This window comes from Melanerpes formicivorus, unplaced genomic scaffold (genome assembly GCF_026170545.1).
Source record: "Melanerpes formicivorus ecotype bairdi unplaced genomic scaffold, bMelFor1.0.p_v2 SCAF_4, whole genome shotgun sequence".
NCBI lineage: Eukaryota > Metazoa > Chordata > Aves > Piciformes > Picidae > Melanerpes > Melanerpes formicivorus.
In genome coordinates this window covers 7,550,127-7,571,959 of record NW_027142356.1, presented here as the reverse complement: position 1 = coordinate 7,571,959, position 21,833 = coordinate 7,550,127, and the positions used below count along the sequence as shown (strand labels likewise).

General features: G+C 43.0%; 1 protein-coding gene and 1 long non-coding RNA gene across 5 annotated transcripts in view; one reads left to right on the top strand and one right to left on the bottom strand.

The window, feature by feature from the left end:
- CXXC4 (CXXC finger protein 4) overlaps positions 1–18,548 on the top strand; it is a 141,298-nt gene extending 122,750 nt beyond the window's left edge. Inside the window, exons 2-3 of one of the 3 annotated variants that reach the window (XR_010987191.1) lie at positions 6,615–6,782; positions 18,490–18,548. The gene's annotated coding sequence lies outside the window, so the exon portion shown is untranslated. Of the gene's footprint in view, positions 1–6,614; positions 6,864–7,469; positions 7,550–18,489 lie in introns of those variants that run through there. The other 2 variants (XR_010987190.1, XM_068136854.1) reach the window with 2 other exon arrangements.
- LOC137440589 (uncharacterized) overlaps positions 1–21,833 on the bottom strand; it is a 91,814-nt gene that overhangs the window by 12,526 nt on the left and 57,455 nt on the right. For both annotated transcript variants that reach the window (XR_010987194.1, XR_010987195.1), the window contains exon 2: positions 10,645–10,715. This is a non-coding gene — a long non-coding RNA (uncharacterized lncRNA). The remainder of the gene's footprint in view (positions 1–10,644; positions 10,716–21,833) is intronic.

Sequence of the window (21,833 nt, the reverse complement as noted above, 5' to 3'; positions counted from 1 at the left end):
TTGTTAGCTCAGCATTCATCCTCCAACCCTGGTGGTTGTTTTTTTTCCTTTCAGATCCACCTTAGCTCCCTGTTTAGATGCTTCATTGGCGAAAGCAGCACACATCACTGATGGGGAGATGGTCAGGGACATGCTGCTCCTGCCCCAAAACTGCTTTCCTGGTGTCAAATGCTGCTGCAAGGAGCAGGGATAAGGCAAATCCCCCAGGGTAAGCACACACCTCCCTGGTGCATTCAGTTAGAGAGCTCATGTACGGTGCTTTATGAGAAAGCCTTTCTGTCTCTGGACTGCTGTTGCTGGTTTGGGCTTGGTTTTCCTTTTTGTCCAGTTGTTTTTCCAGCTGGAGTGCCTTAGACAAACATCGCTAGGGGAGCAGAGGGACTGTTGGAAGTAAAGTCTTGGACTCCAGTTAAAAACTTGCACATTTTACATGTTGGATGAGAAGGTTTTAATCTAAATATTCCACATATATTCATATATATTTGTATACACATACCTATACAAAAGGACTGCTTTGTCCCACAGCCTCTTTTCCTGATGTGGCCTCTCCCAGCTGCTTCCCAGTCTCTGCCAGTTTGTGTTGAAAACCCACTGAATCTCCAGCCAGTGTAAGATACTCTGCTTCACTGTTTAAATCTCTCTTCCCATCAATCCCCAGGCTGTTTGTTTTCCCCACTGCTACTGAACTGAGCTTGTTGTGTGGAGCTGAGTTATTGCAATGGTCTGGCTTCAAATTTGTCTTGGTCTTGTCCAGGCAATGAGGAAATACATGCAAAAATAGTCTCCTAGGAAAACTGACCGTGGAAAATTCAGCTTAAGGAGCAATGAAAGAATTTACTGCTGTCATGCAGAAACCAACAGGAGAATTTACGTCTCCCACAGCAAGCTGCCTCTGAGGGCATTTCCATCCTTGGGAAGGGAGGGAGCTATCCTCAGCAAGGCCACCTCAGAGGCCAGCATCTCACAGCAGAGCACAGCCACCCTCAGCCATCAACTAACTCCCCTTACTGGGCCCACTTGGCCGCTGCAGCATCTGCTGATGAGACTTTGCCCTTTTTCAGACTTGGGAGAAAAAGCATCAGCAGCTCTTTCCCAGGAGCTGACACAGCCCAGCCCATGTGAGGGGCAAAGGGGATTTCATTCCCCAGCAGGCTCCCCACCAAAAGCCTTCACCCTTTGTGCTTCCTACAGACACACTGCTCCATGTCCTGGGGGTTTCTCAATGTCCCCTCTGCCCCCTGGTAATTTTCCAGTTGTTGCCTTTTGTCAGGCACAGGGCAGGATTTGCACTTGTCATTGACCTGGAGGAGGTCTCAAGAGAAGATTTTTGTCTTCTTTCATCCAGGCAATTCTGCTGTTTCTTAGTTTCCAGCCCAAAACTCCCTGATAAACCAAAATTCAGGCCTGCCAGTAGGGTGAGACAGAGTAGTATCCCTGCAGGGGGTTTTGGAGAAGTGTTTTCCTGAGAGGGTTACTCCTGCATGCATGGCTCCAGGTGTGTGCACTGCTCTTGCAGAGCTGGGTGAAGGCAGACAGCAGTGCACAGCCCTAAAGGTTTCTTGTTCCCTGTGGCTGGCACATAGGTGCCCTGAAGACTTAACAAGTTTGTATACAGGCATCTTTTCCTGTGAGGCCTTTCTCCAAAGTCTTTGTCATTTTTGTTTTGGGGTTTTTTTTCCAGTCTTGTTCTCTTTTTCCTGCTTTACGTCATGCTTTCCATTTTAGAGTTGTCAGATGGTCTGCGATAAACTGACAGGATGTGCTGGAGCAGGCAAGGAGATGAGGTCCATTTTAATGAGACTAACTCTACTGGGTAGTGGAAACTGTGCCTCGACAAGCTCCCAGATCTTGGTTTCTCTTTGCACAGCTTCTTAATGGCATAAAAGGATTTTTACACAAATAAGGAAAGGCAATTCCCAAACCAGACTTATTTCAGTAGCCATTGAAATGGAAAGTTACTGCTGAGACTTGTGTGCTCTCCTTTAAGAGGTAAGCATGATCAGAAATCAGTATTCTCTTGGCTCCTGAAAACAGCCTGAAGTATTTCTGAGTAAACAGTGTGTTTGCTTGGGCTTCACTATTCACCCAGCAGATCTGCAAGCATCCTGTGTTTTCCCTGTGGTCATCTGCAGGAGTTTGAACAACCAAAAGAAGAGGGGTGGGGAGAAAGCAGAGAGAAAGAGTGCATGAAGGGGGATGAAGCTTTGACTGGACTTCAGTAAAGGAAACCTCGCAAATAGTTACCAAAATATAAGTTTGTTATTATAATTTGTGTGCCCTGAATTTTCTTGAGATGGTTATTGGTACAAGCCCTGCTCACTGCCACAGAGACTTAAACACATGTATGGATCACAGTGCTAACTCAATATCACACAATCACAGAATGTTAGGGGCTGGAAAGGAGCTCAAAAGATCATCTAGTCCAAACTCCCTGCCAGAGCAGGATCACCTGGAGCGGATCACACAGGAACACATCCAGGAGGGTTCTGAATCTCTCCAGAGAGGGAGACTCCACAACCCCCCTGGGCAGCCTGTTCCAATGTTCTGTCACCCTCACAGTGAAAAACTTTTTCCTCCTGTTTCTATAGAACTTCCTATGCCTCAGCTTCCACCCATTGCCCCTTGTTCTGTCACTGGGCATCATCAAGCAGAGCCTGACTCCATCCTCTCAGCACTCACCCTTTACATCTTTACATTCCTTTACATCTTTATAAACGTGAATGAGGTCACCCTTCTGTCTCCTCCTCTCCAAGCTAAAGAGCTCCAGCTCTCTCAGTCTCTTCTGTTAAGGAAGATGTTCCACTCCCTTCATCATTTTTGTGGCTCTGCACTGGACTCTTTCAATATGACCAACTTCACTGGCACCAGCACAGTTTGGACGATCCTCATGAGGTGAAAAGAGAGAAGACATCCAGCAAAGCTCAAGGTAAATGTGGGGAGGCACCATGGCACTGCCCAAACCTTTGTCATTTCAGGAAAGGATTCAGGTACCTTCCATCACCTGTGTTGCATCATTATTTCCTGTGGATGAAGTAAAGTCAACGAAAAGCCTTTCAATGCTGATAGCATCTTCTAACTAACATGTTGGTAGGCAACTGAATGTGAAGGCAACATGGTGTGCATTTCAGGGCCACATTCATTTTCTGACTCCCCATGGAAATTACTGCTCCTTCTTACCCCCAAGGCAGACTCTAGTAATGTGGCAGGTGAAGCTGATCTTCATGGCTAAATTATTACTCTTCAGGGCAGCCTGGGCTCATCCTTCATGATGGTTGCCAATACAATCTTGGTGAAGTTTGGAGAGGTAATCACAGTTCAAATGGGGCCAGCTGTACAAGGTCAAGGCTATTGATGGCTATTTTCTGAGGTTTGCTGTGGTCAGGAATGCTTGTGACACCAATTTGAATTCAGATTCCTGCAGAGACCAGAAAGACATCTCCACATAGACCTTTACTTAAGGAATTCCTTACCATAGGATAGAGGCTTGAACTGCAATGTGATTTTGTGGAAACATTCAGCAATTAAGTGATACACAATGTAATTTATACACACCAGCACTAGCTAAATGCAAAAGAGACAGCTAGTACTGCTCCAAGTGGCAAACAAAAGCTCTCTTTCAGTGGTTATTTTTAACCTAGACTCCACTGGTTTAATATGTTCTGGAGCATCTACAGAGAGTAATTTTTATGGAATATATGTATTTAAAATCCTGCTTTCCAGGGAAGTACTTTTTTTAACCCAGTACTCTTTCCTAAGATATTTTTGTACCTTAGTGCATGAATTCCAACATTTTCTGGGAAACACTGTGAGCAAGTGAATAGATGAATAGGAGATGGAAAATACTCCAGACTGCATAAGAGTCATCCAGTCCAGTTTGCCTGTTCTTTATTGAAATGTGGATTTAATGATGATCTGTTCAAGCCTGCAGGAAATCTTATTTAGCTGTGTATTAAAAGAAAATAATCAAATGTTCTGATCTTTACTTGTATTTCTGGCTATGAATGACTGCTATATTTTTTCAGCTAGACCTGGAGTATCTCTCCAAAGTAACTGCAGTCAGTTCTTGGGTTTGCTCTTTGTTTGTAGAAGTCAGATTTATTTAAATAGCTATAGGAAATTTTATAGAGAGAAATATAGATATAGGTATAGATATAGATATAGATTTAGATATATAGATATAGATACAGACATAGATATAGATGATACATAGATATATAGATATAGATATTCTATATACACAAGTCATAGGAGGGTATCAACCAATTTTTAAAGGCCTGATCAGAACAGTTGTGGGAAAGAAGTCAGCATTAACCTGATAGTCATTCCAAATATTAATTTTGAACTTCAGCAGTATTAGACACTGGGTTGCCACTTAAGAATTGTAAATCTGGCATATAAAGAAAAGGAAAGTGGGATCCTAGAAAACAGATGAAGATTTCTTAACACCTCTGTGAGTGTCCAATCTTTACTCATCTGATCAATATCTTTAGCCGTGGGACATGTGTGAGTTATTCATTTTCAGATCTTTCTAAAGAAGGTAACAAAATGATGCTAAAATCTCTTGCTAGTTAGTGAGTAGATGTTACTCACCGTGGGAAGAGCTGTAAGGCTGGCTGGCAAAGCCACAGGCAGCTTTAACTGCTATCTTTGTAGATTAAGGTGAATGGAGTAAGGTGATAAAGAGAGATTGGATTTCCATTCATCGGGATGGCAAGCAAACAAAACAAACAGAGCAGGTGGGCATGCACAATGACACCAAGATGAGCCAGGGAATATCATCCCAGCACAGTGTAGCTCTGTGTGTGTGTGTCACCAAAGTGATATTGGGGCAGTGAGACAGACACACTACTGTGGTGCTCTTACCCAGCCAATAGACCTTGCACTCCTCTCTTCAGACACTAACAGATAGCTGCAGATAGAGCTTGTTCTGCACTAAGCACCCCCCAAACACCTTATTGCTCCTTTAGGGACCTTAAATGTTGCTAGCAGCATCTTGGGGGCAAAAAAGTCCAGGGCTTTTGGGTACCACAGATCTCATCTATAGCTGTGAAACAGCAGGGAAATACCAGAGGCCATATGGAGTACAGCTGGTGGCAGTTACTGTCCAGGCCCCTAAAAATAGCTTTTTAAATGAGTTAACAGCATCATGGCAACTGCCTGCTTGTGCTTTCTGTGCCTCATCGTGGGGGCACTGCAAAGTTTGTGCTGCCTTGTACAAGTAGGCAGCAGGGACTGCCGTAAACCCAGCCATTTGTCACCCCTTCCAAGTGAACTGATGGGTGCTCTGCCTCACAAAAGCAGCCTGGATTGGCTCCCCAGCCCCCACCTCCCGGGGGAGACTCTGCCAGGTGTCCCCACAATGACAACCCACAAGATATGCAAAAAGTGCCAGCAGCAAGGAGATTACAAAGATGCATCAAAAAAGCTTCCCTGTCTGTTTCCCCACACAGTGGACTCGGCAGATCTTTGATGAGTTTGAAGCCCTGAAAGGAGATCTCTGTGTTCTGGTAATGCTTGAGCCTCCACAAAGGAGATGAAAAGGAGGAATAAAACATCTGAACAGCCTGATCTGGTCTGAACTGCAAACATTCATTATGGCAAAGATGGATTTCTTCTGGTTCCTCCTCCGTATCCTCCTCCTCAGTGGTGGCAGCAAGAAGCTTGACACTCCAATTACAGGATATTCATGTTAAACAGAGAAGAGGGACAGCTAGTCAGTGGCAGACATTTAGAATATGGCATCCAAGGCTCTGTGCAGCCAGCAGAAGCCTGGAGGAGCAGACGAACTATTCTAATGGCCTGGCTCCACACAACTCTACAGCACAGACTTAAATCAGCTCCTAACAGTCAGTGTTACCCATGAGTTAAATCAGGGTCCAAATATACTCACTTCATCAAAGCTGCTGTGAAACAGAACTGCTGTCCCAGAGGCTGGAAGGGGCTCCATCGTGTGGGGCTGCTGTTGCACATACCATAGTGGAGTGTCTTTTCCATGTGTTTTTTTCCCCCTCTAAGTTTTCCATTTGGCTATGTCTTGTCTCAGAGCCCCAAGCACAGCGTCTCAGGGCAGGAGAGCTGCTCCCTCTACCCATTTACAAAACAGTGCAGATGAAATCCATTCAAAGGCTTGTGCAAAAGCATTTGATGTTTGCGGCTCTGAGACTGCTTTGTCCTTTCAAACTTGAGAAAAGTTTTTTGTCCTTTTTTTTCCCCCTCTCAGATGGAAATGGTAATGCAGACTAAGAAAAATGTCATTAATAATACAAACCGGGAGCCTTTAGGAGGAAATTTTAGTTTCAAAAAGTGACTACTCTGCATGAATATGTCATGCCATCAGAAGTTTGTCTGGATTGTCTTGACTCTTCCCATATGCATATATTCCACTTCTGCCACACATGGTTCTTTTTCCTTATTTAATTAGGGTATATTTTTAAGTGCATACTTTAATTAAAACAAAAAGAGACTAATCCATTCAATAGGTATTCTTCTAGAATAAGAAAGAAGTTTTCTTCAGATATAGATTTTCTTTTTTTATCAGTTTTGGGGTTTTATTTTTTTGTCTCTTTTTAATTTAAAGGTACTTCTCTTATGTTTTATTCACTTGTTTTCATTAGGTAAAGAATACCTTGGCATGAAAACCTGTCCTGAATTCGCTGCCTGCTTGACAGACAGATACAAAGACTTGAAACATGAGAGGAAAAGTGGAGAGTTGCAAGGAAAAAAAAAAAAATCAACAAAAGAAAGGAATTAAAACCCAGGACGGGGGCAGGCATCAATACTGTGTGAGTATTATTGCATGCATTGGTTCCTAGGAGCGATGCACAGCATCTTGCTTGACAGGCTAAGACTGACAGACCTCGACGATGAATCTCTACTGCCTTCTAAAAAGGCAGGGGCCTCCTTTTTATCTCTAGATTGATCCCCACCAGTTTGCTGCAAGTAGATACTGCTTGAATTTCAAATATTGAGTGCTGGTATCTGCGATAGGTCCCATGGCTGTAAATCACATGCTAATGTTTCTCTGTCTTGACTGGATGAGAATAAACATCATAATCAGGAAAAGGCCTTGAAGGAGCCACTGCGGCTTTAAATCTCTGAGGGAACAGCGGCAGTTTAGGGAGAAGCGGCTGATAAAGCGGATTAGGGAATCCTAGGAAATTTAAAACCCACTCCTTTCTGGGCCACACAGAACCCAAAGCATCATTCCTAGCAAAATTAGGCTGCTGTGAAATTTATTGCCAGGCTGCAGACTTTGCTTGAAAGTTAGCAAATGTAACAGCTATCTATCAGAAGGGTCAGAAGGAGGATCCGAGGAACAATAGGCCTGTCCCTCTGACCCAGGAGAAAATGATAGAGCAGAGCATTCTGAGTGCCCACACATGGCAGGTATGGGACAATCAGGTGACTGCCAGCATGGGTTTATGAAAGGCAGGTCCTGCTTAACTAACCTGATCTTCTTCTACAACAAGGTGACCTGATTAGTGGACAAGGGAAAGGCCGCAAAATGATGAAGGGAGAGGAACATCTTCCTTAACAGGAGAGACTGAGGGAGCTGGGCTCTTTAGCTTGAAGGAGACTGAAGGGTGACCTCATTCATGTTTATAAAGATTTAAAAGGTGAGTGCCAAGAGGATGGAGCCAGGCTCTGCTCAGTGATGCCCAATGACAGGACAAGGGGCAATGGGTGGAAGCTGAGGCATAGGAAGTTCCATGGAAACAGGAGGAAAAAGCTTTTCACTGTGAGGGTGACAGAACACTGGAACAGGCTGCCCAGGGCTGGTGTGGAGTCTCCCTCTCTGAAGAAATCCAAAACCCATCTGGGTGTGATCCTGGGACACAGTCTCAAGCTGCGCCAGGGGAGGTTCAGACTCGAGGTGAGGAGGAAGTTCTTCACCGAGCGAGTCATTCGGCATTGGAACGGGTTGCCCAGGGAGGTGGTGGAGTCATCAACCCTGGAGGCGTTCAAGGGGAGATTGGACGTGGCACTTGGTGCCATGGTCTAGTCGTGGGGTCTGTGTTGATAGGTTGGACTCAATGATGCTCGAGGTCCTTTCCAACCTAAGTGATACTGTGATACTGTGATCCAGGTGATCCTGCTCTGGCAGGAGTTTGGACTAGATGATCTTTTGAGCTCCCTTCCAGCCCCTAACATTTTGTGATTCTTCATATGATGTTGATTGCCTGGACTTTAGTAGAGCCTCTGACACTGTGTCCCAGAGAATTCTCCTGGAGAAACTGGCTGCTCATGGCTTGGATGGGAGTGCTCTTAGTTGTTGAAAAACTGGCTGGCTGGCCAGGCCCAAGTGTTGTGAGTTAAATCCCATTGGCAGACAGTCACAAGTGGTGTTTCCCAGGGTTCAGTGTTGGGGGCAGTTCTCTTTTAATGTCTTTATCAATGTTCTGGATGAGGGGTTCAAGGGCACCATCAGTAAGTTTGCAGATGACACCAAGTTGGGCAGGAGTGTTGATATACTTGAGGATAGGAAGGTTCTACAGAGACACACAGACAGGCTGGGCCAAGGACAGTTGTATGAGGTTCAACAAGGCCAAGTGCCGGGGCCTTCACTTGGGTCACAACCACCCCATGAATGCTACAGGCTTGGTACAGAAAGCTGCCTGGCAGAAAAGTACATGGAGGAGCTGGTCAAAAGCCACTTGGATGTGAGGGAGCATGTGCCCAGGTCACCAAGAAGGCTAACAGCATCCTGGCTTGTATCAGAAATCATGTGTCCAGCAGCACCAGGGATGATTGTCCTCCTTGTACTCAGCCCTGATGAGGCAGCACCTCAAATATTAGGTTTGGTTTTGGGCCCCTCAGTACAAGAAAGACATTGAAGTTCAAATGGCAACAAAGATGGAGAATGGTCTATATGCCCTGATGGCCCAGGTGAAGTGTCCTCCATTTGGAGAAGGGAGCGGTAAGTCTTGAAGACATTGTCTGAGGAATCGAATAAGAGGAAGAAGAAAAGGAAGTAAAACATTTTGATGAGACAAATTTGGAGGCAGAGGAAAAGCAATAGTGAGAAACGAGAAAGAGTGCCAAAAAATGAGTTTTCTGATGATAAAGCAATTCTGGAGAATATTGGGTTGAACTTTTTAATAGGGTCACCCCTGCCTCTTTGTGCTCTGTTACTCTCCTTATCAAAGAAGTCACTAGCAGAAAGCTTTGCAGAAATGATCATCATTACATGGATATTCATAAATACCCAGCATGCTGCCAGTCACAGGACAAGAACAGGCTGTGTCACCTCTGAGCCTGAGCAGAGTTCGCCACAACATCTTTGAAATTAGCAGTGTGTTCCTCTGGGGACGAGCCTAAGTCCTGACACTGATGTCATGAGTAGCTGAAATTATGTCTAAATTTGAAAACACAATATTTCTTCAGAGGTGTTTTGCAACTGTAAATGAGGCAAAACTTGCATCATCTGTGAACTACGACGAAGTGTTATTAGCACTTGAGTTACATTTCTCTTGGCAAGTCAGAAAGAGTTGTGACCCTGGATTAAGGGTCCCTCCTGATACTTAAATAGGGAAGTGCATATGGAAATGGAGCTGTCCAGGGTGTCACCACTTTGAGGCAAATAGTAGCTTGAGGTGGAAGGGTGGAGAATAAACGTTACTGCAAGAAAAGCTGCTGAATTTCCTTTTGAGAGACTGATAATCCCGCAGGCTTTTGCAAAAGCAGCTTTTGATTATCGTTGCTGATGATATTAGAAGACATCTCTGGAGTCTGTCCTTTAAAAAATGTTTCCCTAGTGCTACTTGAAAACATATGGGTTGGGAACTGGAGTGAAAAACTGGTGTTTTACTAACTCTCTTGGCATGATGGAGCCTTAGAAAATGATGTGCCTGGTACCAGAGATGCATTTTAACAGTAAATGAAACCAGACTGCATAAAATTTCAAAATACTAGGCTAGTAAATGAAAATGAGAAAAGCTGGAGCAAGAAAAAGAGGCTGGTTAAAGAACCATACGAGAGAAGATGGATCAGACCTGGAGCTGGGGTAAACTGAAGCAGCTTCACTAACTTTAGTGGATCTATTTTGAGTTGCATTAACTCACTGAAGGTCCAGACATATATTAGCAGGGTTTTAGTAAAACAGGCCTAACAGAGCATTTTCAAGCACAGTGAGTTCCTGAGGGATTTATTAAGTAAAAGGATGGGCAAGAAATGTGTGAAGTAACAACTGTGAGGGGAAAGGAACAGAGAGATGGAGCTGGTGTCAGTGTGTTTTGTCAGCGCCAGCTACACCACCAATGCCTAGTGAAGAACTGGTTTCCTGGTTTCAAAGGAGGCACATCTGCATGGGTTACTGAAAGGAAAACAGGAAAGGTGGGGGGAAAGGGAAGAAAAAGGAAAGAGGAAGGCTCCACACCCTGGTTTTCCCAAGCTTCCCCAGTCTAGTATCTTAGGAAACTGGACCATGTTCACAGTATCTAACAGAGACATAACTCCTTAGTGAAGCCCTGCTTCCAGTGGTTGTTACCTGTACAGTTTAAACCTCTTCCCAAACAACACAGAGAAACCTCCAGAAGATGTTTTAAACCAGAACAAGCATGGCTATGCTGGAATTGCATCAGGCTAGTGCTGCTGGTTTAATAGGATGTTTTTAAAAAATAACATTAAAAAGCTTTATGCTGATACCTCTTTGGTGTATTCATTGGGCAAAATGCTGGGAGAAAGCTGGGCAGACTTCACCCCATCAGTGGTACTACCTGTGGAAGAAAAACAACACAGTTTGACTGCTGTAGAAGAGCCTTTAAGAAAAATCTGCAGAGTGCAGAATCATTGCACTTGGCTAGGCATGTGGTTTTTGAACCCCCACAAGCAATTACTGATTTAGTAAACTTATTGCAATAGAAAATCTTTCCCTTTCAGTGGCTTCCTGCTCTACCTTTCTTTTAGACACACACATACCCACAGGAAGAGTCAGATGACCAGCGGATTTTTTTGCCAAACACGCTACAAAATTCCTTCCCCTTCCAAATGATTGGATGGTGACTTTCAGTGTGCTCTTAATGAAAAACAAAACAAGTATCCTAGTATCAGTCAGGGTTGGAAGGGACCACAAGGATCATATAATTCCAACCCCCCCTGCCATGGGCAGGGACACCCCACACTAGATCAGCCTGGCCAGAGCCTCATCCAGCCTGGGCTTAAACACCTCCAGGGATGGGGCCTCAACCACCTCCCTGGACAACCCATTCCAGGGCTTCACCACTCTCACCACAAAAACCCCTACTGCTGAGACTGGAGTTCTTCTGCACCAGTATGGGCAAGCTTTCCATCTGCTCCATTTCCCTAAACAGGTCAGATATTTTGTCCCATGGAAATGTTTTTGTTTGTTTTTTTCCCACAAAACTAACCTTTGTGCCGTATAGTGGTTAGAGTGTCTGTGGAAGCTGCAAGGTTCTGCAGCATCCTAAAGAGATAGTAGATCCTAAAGACAGATTTCATCTTTACACACAACCAATTTACATAATCTATTTGTCTATTTTCCCAGGCCCTCTTTACACTCTCAAGCTAGGAGCTTAACCTCTTTTCCAAAAAAACAACATAGCTAAAAATCACTTAGTATTGCTCCAAGTTCTTACAGAAATCAGAACAGGTTTTGCATTTGACCACACACAGAACTTTTATTTCAGTGACTTGAGGTGCTAGGGTTTTTCCAGTGGAAATATGCATGTATCCTTTATCCAAGAGATAGATTGTATTATGAAAAAAGTCAAGTTATTTTCTACTAGATGATGTCTAATTAAATTGAACAATAAAAGCTGTTATCCTTTATGACTGCCAAGCAATTAAGTGACCTGGTGATAGGGAATTAAGTCAGTCTTCTTCCTTTGAAATGACAGCTGAAATAACAAAGGCACGCTCCTTTGTCTTCTGTATGTGTGCTGGAGGTAGAGGAGAAAGTATGGGGACAGGACAATACACAGCCAGAAAAATCCTTTCCTTTTTGCAACTGCTGAATTGTTCTCCATTAATTTTCCTAAAGGCAGAATTTTTACCATTGTGCCACACCTTAATAAATAAACAAAACACCCCAGCTTGATCCATCCTACTGTGATTTATAATATTCCCCAGATTGTTAATCTAAAAACCTCCTTGGGTATCTTTTGCTGGTTTTCTTTGCCTTTGACACCCCTCAATTCACATGGCAGTAGAGTAGGAAGAGTGCATACTAACTCATTGAAGGTGTGTGCTAATGAAAACTGTAAATTAAATGTGACAGTGGGAACTGTATTAGGGGCATTGGGGTATAAAGATAGGAGCATCTGAAGTGGCAGGGATGTGGCAAAATCAGCAGCATTGCAGACCATAGTTTCTCTATCAAAGCCTCATGGCCAGGTGACAATGTGGCTGCATAAAAAAGTTTCCCTTTTGCACCACTATAGTTGTCTTAATGATAGGAACCTAATTCAGTAGTGTCGTAGTTTGGGCTGGGTGCCCTCTGCTACAGGGGTGTTTCCTGAGTCCAGAAGTCCAGCCCAGTGGGTGGACACAGGAAATTAGGTTATTTCCTACCATGATCCCTTGTACCACTATAAGTTTCACGGCGGGGTCTGGCACTTCCTCTTTCCTTCCTCTTCACCACCTGGTAACTGGGGGAGAGATCTCCCGGCCATGGGCCTGGTTAGGCCCAAGGCCACGAGGGGATGGGCAGTCTCAGATCTGGCCAGCTGAGACTAGCCTAGCAGTGGGGGGGGGGGGAAGGAGAAGCCGTGGGGGTTTTGGGTGCACCCTCAGGTGGGGATGGGATCTTTCTGGGTCTGTTTTGGGGTTCTTGTCACTGTGTTTCTAGTTTTTTGCACGCACTCACTGTTTTCTATTTAAACTTTCCATCACTTTTTCAATCTGTTTGTCTGAGTCGTTATTTCTGTGCGTGGTGGGGAGGGGAGTCTGCCCCAACCCATTACAAGTAGGCACATGGTAGCTTTTGTTCAGGGATAAAAGTGCCCAAAGGGACACAATCCAAAGTAAAATAAGGCACATGTATATGAGAGTGTGTCTATTTGGGACATTATATTGGCATAACTATTATTTACAAACAAATGTGCCCCATCTTTGGCACTCAGTCTTTGGATAGCTGTTGATTACACAGCACAGTGTGATAGGACCATCACGTATAAACATCAGTGGGTGCCATACAAAAAAAAAAGCACAGTTCTGTACAAATGAGCTCAAAAAATTGGTCCAAAGCTTGTAAGACAATAACAAACTGACAACAAAAAAAAAAAAAGGCAAGCAAACAAACAAAAAATCCAACACCTATTTTGCTGCCACTTGGCGGTTAGTGTAAGTTATTTGTCACCAGATATCTCACCAGCATGGCTGAAAGACTGGTTTGTTTCCTGCTCCCACAGCTGCCCTAACAGTGATCTACCATTGGACTCCCCTTGAAAAGGAAAAAATCATTATCAAGTGTCCCTCATTAAGTAGCAGAGTCCATCTGGAACAAAGTTTATGTTACTCTACATAGATTTTGTCTAATTTTTAATTACTGCAAGTAATTAACTTCCATGGATGGAAAAAGATGAAAACAAAAGCCAAAGAGCAAGACAGCTTCATGCAAATATTTCTACAGCAGCTGAATACTCCCTGCCTTCACACCATGGTTGTAAAAGTTCCCACTTTGAGCTTGGAGTTTTCCTTGATGTTGATGGCATTAATAATTTCCAACAGTGACAGACTTCAGAGTGTCAACAGAATTAGGGCAGTAGTGTCGGAAAATAGGAACATAAGCCACGCAGACCAAATGTAGAGATTTTAAATGTGAGATTTCAAATCCTTTTAAGGGATAGCATTGCAGGATTCAAGTGCCCTAGCAAATCATTAATGATAATATAAAATCCCAGCAGAATTATAGCAGCTATTTCACCATGAACTTGGCTACCCAAGCATGTAAAGAGAGTCCTTTTCACCTCTCAGCTGTTACGAGAAAAGTCATCATTCCACCAATTTAGCAGGGTAGCCTGATCAGAGACTAAAACTAGAAACAGTGCCCCATATTGGCTGTATGTCTTAGTATAGAATCAACAAAAAGAATGACTGGACAATTCACACTACAAAACTCTTCAAGGATTATTAAATATCTCAAGAAATTTGTGAGCTGCAAATAGTTGAGGTCTGGAAAAGTCCTTGGAGGGAGCATCTCTACCTACTTGTCTTGTTCCCATACATCCTAGGCGCCCATTTGTTTCTGTGTCGGACTTGTGTTCAAAACAGCAACTTCAGCAGCAGATTGCAATCACTGGTCTATTTTTAGACACTCTAATTTTGGCAGAAGGCCAAAAGTTGCAATAAAACAGCTTTGGTGTTGTGTGTCATCTCCAGACATGGAAAAGGGCCATGGATTCAGTACAGCGGTAGACAATGCAGATATATTAGAATGCATTATTACCTACAGTGGTGCCTGTTGCCAGTTTCATTTTTATTGCATGGCAAAGGTCAGCACCTTTAGGTGGTTCAGAGAGCCCAAAGGGTGACAAACTGCTAAGAATTTATCTATTCAGCACCACTGGCACGAAGCCAGCACTCTCTGATCTACATTAGACATTTCTTTTGGCAAAGAAGATTTGTCTGCCATTGATGGTGGATAGATACCAAGGGCTGAAATAATGTGGCACCTCATTGTTCTTCAGCTGAAACGCAGCTGATGGTAACAAGATTCATGAGTCTCTATTCCTACTAGAAGCTGAACTGCACTGGTCTTGGAAAACTGCAAGAATATTTTTATCACAGAATGTCTTAGTGTTAATTCTAGAGAAAAGGGGAAAAAATAGAGAGAAAAAGAAAAAAAAAAAGAGAGAGAGAGATCCAGACTTCCTTTCAGTTAAAAAGAAATGGAAACAGAATGAAAATAGGAACCAATATGGGGAGAAAATGGGACATTCTTCCACAGCGTGCTCTTACAGGCATCAGATTTGACAGTCTTTGCTGGATGCTTCAGGATAAATTAATCTCAGCTAGAGGAGATTGCACCTTGCCCCTTATTTAGTGATGCTTAAGTAAGCAAACTGTTATAACTGGTGCTGCAGAGCATTGGCTTTTGATTGGTCTCCAGCCTTAATTAAATCATTTTGGATATACTCTAGAAGAATCTGTGATACTAGATATTTGGGCATGTCACATGATTGGAAAAGAAGCAAAGATGTACCACATAGACAAAAAGTTCAAATACTGTGAGTTCAAATGCCATGAAAAAACTCAGGTCATTTGTGCCTTAAAGTTTTATTCTGCTTCTAGACTGATGTTAGCTCATCTTGTTACATCATCTCACGTTCTATCACCTCATCACTGTTGAGTTTCTTGCTTCTCATTAGCTGCTGGCCTCAGTGGTATGCTGTCACAGTCCATTCACCACACTGGTCCTTCACTCTGGAGAAACAGGTTTTAAAGCTTGCCACCTTCGAAATATAACGAAGCTTCTTTCGTGCGTGGGATGAGAAGTGGTGGCTAGAAAGGTCCAGCTGACCTTCTCTTCTGCTTCTCTTCCTTCCCCTCTTAATTCATTTTCTGCAGTGGTCTGACAGAGCCTGAGACGGTTCCACTTCAGGCCACATTGCAAGACCTGTCTATTATTCTGTCTTTTGCCAAAGATGCTGATTTGAAGGGGTGTGAATTTTTGTGAGGCTTTGGAAGTGTTGAATTGACTTTTCTGTCACTTTCACTACATTTTACTTTCCGTGGGTTACAGCACTGATGGAAGTATTCTTATAGCCTATGATGGGCACGTTCTATAAGTAGCATGCAAAAGAAAGGGAAATGTTTTTACAAGTTAAGAATCAGCCACAAGTGTTAAAAACACAAATGCTGTAAGCAATTAACCAAGAATAACCACTGTATCTTTATTTTTGGCAAAAGATACGTAGTGAGAAGCAAAACTGTACAGTTTAATCTACTCCTTGGTATTAGCTCTCATAGTATTTGCCAGTAATGGCAACATTATAATTTGTAGAATTAATTAATGATCTGGCATCTGATTTTGATTCATTAATGCTTAAGCCAGCTAAGTCTCAATTATCCTCTGGACTATTTATTCCTTAACAAGCTTTTAGCTAATGTGATTTTAAAAATATGAAAACAGGTCTTAACAAGCCTTTAAGAAGTGGCAATATTTTAGCACTCCTCCTTTAACAGTCCTATAAAATAAAAGAACCGTCTTTTTTTCCTTTTCTTTTCTTTTGTTTTATTATAGTTACATTTAAAATTAGACTTGGGGATTTGCAATGTATTCACTAAATATATATTATATTTATATGTACCTGAAACCTAACTTCAATGTAGTCTTGATTAAAAAATGTACTGAATTGGAAACTGTGTAATAAAGGATGCCTAAATCATACTGGCCCCAGAATAGCTCACTCAGTCAGACAGTTAGCAAATAAGTGCACAAGCAAGCAGATGATACGAGAATTCAAAATTAATTCTATTCTCAGAGGATGCATGGACTAGGAGATAGCATCTGATTCTATCTGCAGAGGTGTAAATCCAGAGTAACACCTTGGCTGAAGACTCGTTACCCTGAATTTGACTGCTTATCCTCCAAATGATCAGAATTGGACTCTTCTCTGCCCAAGGCTAGGTTAAAGCAGCTGAAATATCCCATATTCCTTCATGACATTTTTGTGATGCAACTGAAAGCCTCTACCAATTTCCAGGTATTTATTATTTATAACTAATCCATTTACCAAAGTCATTTAAAGACTCCTGAAAATTTCTCCAAATGACTGGCATTTTTAAAAGTTCAATCACCACATCCTTTAGGAAAATCTGCCCAATGGAGCTCTCTCTTGTGCTGCAATTGTGTTATGATAGGGGCCACTCAGGAACTGCATAACCTTTGATTTGCGATTGCCAGGCATCAGTTTCAGAACTGATCTGAACTGATCTTGAGCAGAGGCTTCTCTTGCTGGGCACTGATGCAAGGCTCCTGCCTGCCATCATTGTACGTTGTCCCTGCTCACATCAAAACTGAAATGCATAATTACAGAGACAGGCAAATGAATGAATCATGGATGTTTTAACCAAATAATCTTACCTAATCACTTTAGTTACTGAGATTTGTTTTGAAGGTACCTTTACAAAGCTTTCAGGTATTATATAAATGGTAGAAAATACAAATCTAAGCCATCAGTGTTGCAGCACATGAAATAACTCATCTCCTGAAATCACGCTTCCTGTTCCTAAGGAGTCATTCAGTGATCTTCCAATACTTGCTTGTCAATATTATACCATTGGTGCTGATATACTTGTTCTTAATTCATGCTGCTGCAACAGCTACAGCTTTCCCCACACTTTGCATCATGATAAGCCTGAGATGAACATCTGAGAGTATCTCCCTTCCCATTTTTAGATCAGTAAGCCCAGGTTCTTTTAGTCCAAGATGGGAAGTTAGTCCACAACAGTAGAACTTTTAATGGAGTGATCCATAATACCAACTTCTCTTGAAACCCAAGTAGATGTTAGCTCAGCCAGCTCCCAGATGGCTGAAGATGGCTGCTGAAGTCCCAAGCTACCTATGGTTTTAGAAACCAAACCCTATTTGGTGAGTCAGATCCTCTGGCCAGCTGAATCCACCCTGCAAAGCTCTGGGGACACAAGGTAGCTCTGAATCCAGTTCATATAGCTAGTGCAGAACTCCTGGCTGGTCACAAAACCAACTACTGGAGACACATCACAAGCAAAAAAAACTGAAGGACTCCATCTCTGGCATGAGGAAAAGTCCAAGGTACCCACATTGTTATGGCAAGAGTTCATTTGGACAAAGAGAGGGCTGGACTGCTGGAAGCCCAAGCTTTCTCAGCTGCTTAGAGAAGAGGACTGAGTTGAGAAATCACAGCAGCCCTGATCGCTTTTAATCAACTGAATGAGGAAGAAGGAGGAGAGGAGAAGGCTTGGGAAGAAAAATACCTAAATCTTTAAAACTTCCAGCTGCTGTTCTCTAATGGAGGCTTGGTTCCTCATGAACGGTGGAATGGTTAGGCCACCTGGTGGTAAACAGCAAACCAACAACCTTTGCAATTTCGAAGCCACAATAAACACCCTGAGGATCAGAGAGCTACAGGAATTGTCGTAGGCTGGGGATCTTTTCATTCCCAGGTGGCTGGTGTGCAGCCACCGCTGGAAGAGAGCAGCCAGCAATGGCTTGCATCAGTTGCTATTCAGGTGCAATGCAGAAGAGACAGGTTGGTCAGGCATCTGGCCAATTTCAGCCAGACAGCTGACCATCACAAAATTTTCCACCACAGTCAGCCTCTCCTTTCCATCGGCAGTCCAGGGACAGCTGAACTTAGGTAAGCTTGTGAAGCAGGTGCTTGACATGATGTTTAATAAGTGGCTGAATGAGAACTTCCGTCCTTAAATGCAGCACCAGGTCTGTGCAGGTAAATCAAGTGAGGCTAATGTAAATGGTCATGGTTACACATTTGGGTTTCATATTTTAATGAATATTCTACATTATCATTTTTATTTCTCTCTCTGCAGTTTGTGTCTTTCAGCAAGTCCAGAAGTACTGCAAAATATCAAAAATAAATGGAGAATGCATGGAAGACACCAAACCATTTGGTGAAGTCCTTCAGAAGCACTTCTGAGTGCTCATCTTTAATATCTAAGAATTTAGCTGAGCTAGACAGTAGTATATTTCTAGAGGGCATCCAGAGGTGGGTTCAGGCAGATGAATACAAATAGAAAGTTGTCTGAAAATATACTTCTTCTTAAATAAAGAACTGTCAGTTATTTTGCCCAGTTCTGTCCACTGGAGCTTTAGTCTGATCCTAGTGAATAGTAGCCACGTCCAGCGGCTGTTCTGCTGAGCATTGCTCCTAGCTGCTATCTCCTTGCTGTTTGCACCTGGTTCCATTGCTGCAGTCTCTAACACTTGAAAACTCACCAGACTTGTGACTCACATTTTAATCTTATCCAAGTCAAAATGTTTATTTCACAGGATGCCCAATTAAATGGTAATTCAGTCTGCTCTGGAGTTGTTTCCTTCCCCTTTGGTGATTAGTATTACCTGAATAATGTAGGAAGCACAGAAAAGGAACCACAATAAACAAGTACAGTGACATCAGGAGACCAGCCTGCAACTTTCTCTACTGAAGAAGAGGGGAAAAGGGCACGCACAAAGATGTTAACATGGGCCACAATTTCTAATGCTCCCTGACTCTGAAGAATGGAAAGGAAAACTACACTGGTTTAGGATGTCTTATGGACTTCCTTTAAGCATGGCGAAACACATACAGGTGTGGGGTTGTGCAAGCCACACAAAGTGAAAGAAGTCCTCTGGGCCCATTTTCCCTGTCCTTTCAAGTGCCTGATCTTGCCCTTCATTGAAGCTAGCGTGAGTATGCCAGTCCTTGCATCCTGCCTCCAGCTGGAGCTCCATGCTCTCAAAGTGAAGGAGCAGGCTCCTGCCTATCACTTGTTGCATGCTACAGTCCAGAAGCCTGAAAAACCTACCAGCTATCAGCTCACTGATTGACTGAAGGGGATTTTTATCATGGCACAGACTGGCATGCTTTCTTGGGGCTTCCTTTTCATCTTCACACAAGTATGTCAAGTGCCATGTGAGGCACACACATGTGACTCTACTTGTTATCTGCTCCACAAGTGCTCCGCAAGTAGCCTTCTGCAACACTCCAGGCTTATGTTTGGAGGCTCTACATAAAACAAAGGGGCTGTTCTTCACAATAAGGAAGAAACTTTGACTGGACTGTTAAATGTTGCCTGGTCTTTAAAAAGCAAATAAACAAAAACCTCTTGGGAAATGTCAAATGTGAGAAGATGCATAGGAATGCAGCTCGGAGATGTCTTTGCTTTCCAGCTCATACAACTGCTAAGGCAAAGCCATCTGGGAGGTGAATATCACCAGTTAAGGGAATTATTCTGGTTTCAGAATGGCCCCTTGCTTGCTGGAGCAAACTCAGTGTTGATGTAAGCACAGGCAACTCTACCAAAGACACCTCGTATTTACACAAGTGCTTAAACCAAAATGTGCTGCTCATTCCTTACTCTACAGACACATCACATGCTAGTTAACTGAGTGGAGGCCACATTGTGCCTCTGGAGTTTTCTGTGCGTGCACTGAGACAAGCTGTGAGCAGAAGCTCACGAGGGCTGCTGAGGGCTGCCAGGAGTCCTGCAGAGCCGAGCAAAACTGTGGCAAGGCTTCAGAATCTGTGGGCACGTTGTGGGGCATCTCTCTCAAAATGCCAGGTGTTCTCTCCAGCTTGCAAAAGGAGCAATTTTGTGACTTAGGAAGAAATATTTCCATTTGAGCTCCTGCTGTGATGGTGCTCATTACTCCGGGTTGTGCCTAAGTGGCGTTACAAAGAGCTCCTGGCACAACGTGCCCTGTGCTCCCTGCTTCTTTTTTTTCCCTTGCCTCTGAGGGAGGAGAAGTTTGGTGCTTGACTTTTTTGGCAATAACATTGTAAAACTCTTCCCAAAGAAATTTTCATTCTGCTTTGTGGAGGCTTTCTAAAAAAAAAAATACATATAGATTAATTGTGATAATTAAATTTCCCTCTGAGTGATTTCTTTGATAAATGGGACTAGTTAGGACTTTCAATTAAGCACCAGGCCCTGCTGTGAAGTCAGACTGAGCTTCTTGTTGCAGGCATTTATTGCCTCATTTACACAGAGACAATCTGAATTATTTTACATTACACCACTTTATTTATCTGTCTCTCTCTTTTTTAGAATTCCTATTAACCCCTCTATCAGGGAGCCAATTAAAAAGGTATGGTCAAGGATTTTTTAATTGTTTTGTTATAGTTTAAATAAGCCTCCTGAAAGCCTGGTACTTCAAATCTGTCTCTTGCCCATGCTGCAGTTCTTTGCCGCATAAACTCACTGGTTTGTTATTGTGTGGATTCTTGCAGACTCCAAGTTGGTGATAAAAGAATATGAAAATAATATAAAGTGGGGAAGACAAGACACTGACCACAAAGACAACATTTTGATGAATGGTGGTAATATGCAACAACTCTGTGAGCTGCAGCTTATGTGTTTATGCGTTGTCCGAAATTGTGAGGAAATGGTAACTACTGCTTGGAGAATTCCAGTTATCAGGGGTGCACTCCACCCTTAAGGCTGCTACGCTTTAAAATTACACCCATGCACTCAAGTATGGCTGCATGTTGGTTCTAAGTGTGTGTCGAGGGTTGAAGGGGAAGGCTGCAAAGCCTTCTTCCCCCCCCGTAAGTAAAGGGAAGAAAATTGAAAGGAAAAAAAACCTGCAGCCGGATTAGCAAAGGGATTGTGTGCTGTATTTACAAAGCAGTTTAGGAAATGCAGGTTTATATACAGAATTTACAGTATTTACAATATATACAGAAATATACAGCAAAGTAACACAGAAATGACATTCCCTCCTCTGCTGAGGAGGGTTCCCCACCCCTGTACCCCCCCTTCTCTCCCCTTTTCCCCAGAGAGGGTTAGAAAGAGAGAAAAAGGAATAATTGTTAATTAAAAGCAGTTAGTCAGGCCTTGTGGTTATCAGTTCCAAGGTCAGTCTGGCCGAAAGCCCAGAAGCTGCGAGCTGCGAAGGGGGAGAAAGAAGTGCAGGACTGCCCACAAGTCTCTGCTGTACTCCAAGTTCAAAGGTGCTTTCTCCCAATCTACCAATGAAATTAGTTTAGATCTGTCTTTCGTTTATAAACATTCACCCACAATGTCCCCTTTCTTAAAGGGACAGCCTCAAACGGTCACAGTCCACCCCTTCTAAACAATTTCATTGGCTGGTCATACTGTCCATCCATAGTTTCATAGTTTCATTCAGTGTTGGAAGGGACCACAAGGATCATCTAGTTCCAACCCCCCTGCCA